Raw genomic sequence first — 3171 nt, 5'->3', positions numbered from 1 at the left:
TCAGATTGTCTCCTCCCTTTGGGGCGCTTCTCTATATAAAAGCCAGTTCCCAGTAGTCTATCACATTCTGGTATGACTAAAGCCCAGTCCAAACGTACATTAGAATAAAGTGCTAGATTTCAGGCTGTGGGTGGCAGATATCCTTTTGAATACTTTTGGATGTTACAAAGAAAAACAAGTAAAATCCCTGCAAGTGAAATCTAGTGTATCGAAGAGATGCCAGGAACTGAACCCCGAACCTCCTGAATGCAGAATATGTGTGCTGCCACTGCTATGCTGGTTTTCTACTTTCAGGGAGTTCTTTTCATGCAAGGGAACATTCAAAAATGTGCTTCTGCACCTTCAACCTGAAATGGTACAAGGTGTAGGGAGGAGTGATGTGTGGAAATTGACAGGGAAGGGTTAAGCACCAACCTCTTGCCTAGAGCTTCTCAGTGTCAAATTACACCCTCTTGATCTCAATTGGAAGAGGAAAAGCAATGGCCCATGCTTTAATGTCATGAGTCTAAGGCAAAAATTATTAATCTGACCTAAATAAAAGTGGAGAAGTCCACCATTTAGCCTTTAGCTGTGGAATGAATGCAGTTTCCCAACTGAAATGGCAGATGGGCATACTAGTGAATTGAACCTTCTTGAGTTTAATTCAGTCAAAAAAGGCAGCTATCATGTTTTGCCTGCAGAAGGCTGCAGGTTCAATCCACAGCATCTCCAGGTTTTTTTTAAAAAAAGGAACACAGGTAGCAGGTGATGTGAAATACCTCTGCCTGAGTTACAGGAGAGCCGCTGCTAATCAGAGGGGATGGTATGGATTAGGACAGATGAAGAAAGAGTCTGACAAAGTTCTCCGAGTCTGGTGGTTAGGTGCATGTAGGAAAAGCTGATCCTTGCTGAAGCTTACTGTTTTAACAGCTGAAGTTTACTGTTGTTTTAACAGCTTATGTTTGTTCTCCCATGCAACACATTGCAGTAATCCAAGATCACTAAAACAAAGTGATGCATTTCCTGTATGTAAGGGGTGCACAGCCTTTTGGGGCCTGAGGGCTGCATGTGAAGCTGGCTCGAGGGCCGCACGCGTATGCACGCATACATACATCCCAGCAGTCCTGGTACAGATCGTTCTTTCATTGCTGCTAGGAGCAGCAGGGGAAGAGCAATCTATATTGGATTTGCTGGGGGAGTGGGAGTGGACAACCTTCTTCCCTAGCGATTTCTCATCTGTGCCTGTATCCAGATCAGTGGGAGAGGAATTCATCAGCAGAAGATGGCAGCATCCATGGAGGGGGGCACAATTCAGGCATTGGGGACTGCATGCAGCTTCTGAGGCATGGGTTGTGCACTCCTGCTGTACAGATAAGCCATAGCTGGTAAAACACGTAGCTGGTAAAAGGCGCTCTGTGCCACAGACACCACTGCTGCCTCTAGTGGCAAAGAATAGATCAATGAGCAGCTCCAAATGGCAAATCTGATAATTCAGTGGGAGCACAACCCCTCCAGACAAGATTGAATACCACTCACCTGGACAGACGGAACAATCCACTAACAGTATCTTGCCTTGTCTGGATTGAGTGTCAGTTTATTAGCCCGAATTTAGTCCATTACTGCAGCAAGGCACTGATTTAGCATTCCCACTGCCTTACCTCGGTTTGATGGAAAGGAGAAATAGAGCTGGGTATTATCCACATATTGATGACGCTGCACTCTACAGCTCCAGATCACCTTACTCAACAGTTCTGTGTAGATGTTAAACAGCATGGGGGATAGGATTGAGTCTTGTGACACCCCAAAGCATAGATGCTACAGAGTTGCACAGAAATCTTCAAGCACCACCTTCCAGAAATGGTCATCCAGATATGATTATGCCCCCAATCCCCATCCTGGACAGCATCTCCAGGATACCATGGTCGATGGTATATAAAGCTGCAGAGAGATTCAGGAAAATCAACGGAGTCTCACTCCCCATCTCTTTCCTGACAGATATCACCCCAAGGAGCAACCAAGGACCAAAACTAGGCCTTCAATCTGATTTACATGGATCCAGAAAAGATAAATTAAGGTCAACCAATCTTTTTTGTCTAGTTCACAGATAATGCTGATGGGTGGAAATTGTTTTATGTATTTCCATGTTTCTCAGAAATACTTTTTTTCATGAGGTTTTGAAGATGAGAGAGGCTAAAACTGTGAGACATGCATGCAGAATCACTGCCACCAAAGAGGGGGCACAACATATGAGGACAGGATACCCCACAGCTCTCCAAAAAAATAATTCCTACAATTGGGTAACATTTTAAGCCCAAATAGTCAGATCTAAAGTTGGCTCGAATCCCTTGAACTAATACTACAAAGGTCTGAGCTGTGGTGAGCTGCGCTGTAGACAAACACTTAGAATTTTCTTTGAAGGAAGGAAATAAAGTGGAAGTCTCACTTTTCTTTTAAATACGAACATTGATCAGGAGCGGTTCATTTGTGGCTTCTGTTTATCTATACCCCATAGAAGGTACAATGGAAAACCTTGTTTAAAATGAATGACAAATAAAGGATATTTCAAAGCTGCAACCTTTTTGGCTATGTCAAAGGACTCAGTCTTCTACCATCCTCAGAACCAGAAATGTCTTCCTACTGCTGTAGCTCATCATCATCAAAATGGTTATCAGATATTCAATTCTTGCTTTTGTCTCCCCCCCCCCCAATGCATATAGAGAGAGAGAGAGAGAGAGAGAGAGAGAGAAGGCAATATGCGTTTTTCTGTGCTGGGCAAGAGGTGTGTTCAGATGGCTACCTGGAGACAGTGCAAATACCTTTAGGGTGCAATCCTCTGCATGTTTAGACAGACAAAGGTCCTACAACTCCCAGCATTCCCCAGCTAGGAGGAATGCTGGGAGTTGTAGGACTTTTTTCTGTCTAAACATGCATAGGATTGTGCCCTAAAAAGGGCTGAAGAAATGGGAGATGATGAAACTGTGGCTCATCCTACCCCATTCTTCTGGTTTTGCCCCACAGCATGAGATACAGTGGACAACACCCTGCTAAAGTACTAAAAGTTGATGTCAGGTAGGTGCCCAGCTCTGCTTTGTTTTCAGCATCTGCTACAGACATTTGTATTTAAACAAGCTTTTCCTGAATGTCCAGTCACAGTTTGATTGGTATAACCTGATTTTTTAAAAAACAAAACTT

The 3171-nt window shown here is 43.7% G+C and overlaps 1 protein-coding gene across 24 annotated transcripts in view; it reads left to right on the top strand.

Moving 5' to 3' along the window:
• Positions 1-2817, top strand: part of QTMAN (queuosine-tRNA mannosyltransferase) — a 294835-nt gene extending 292018 nt beyond the window's left edge. For all 24 annotated transcript variants that reach the window (XM_084809878.1, XM_084809812.1, XM_084809932.1 and 21 more), the window contains one exon: positions 1-2817. This exon is cut by the window's left edge and continues 2013 nt beyond it. The gene's annotated coding sequence lies outside the window, so the exon portion shown is untranslated.
• Positions 2818-3171: the final 354 nt, after the last annotated feature.

Source organism: Heloderma suspectum, chromosome 1, assembly GCF_057233095.1.
Source record: "Heloderma suspectum isolate Gila_16-S chromosome 1, 16-S_ref, whole genome shotgun sequence".
Lineage (NCBI taxonomy): Eukaryota > Metazoa > Chordata > Lepidosauria > Squamata > Helodermatidae > Heloderma > Heloderma suspectum.
This window is presented reverse-complemented; position numbering and strand designations above follow the sequence as displayed.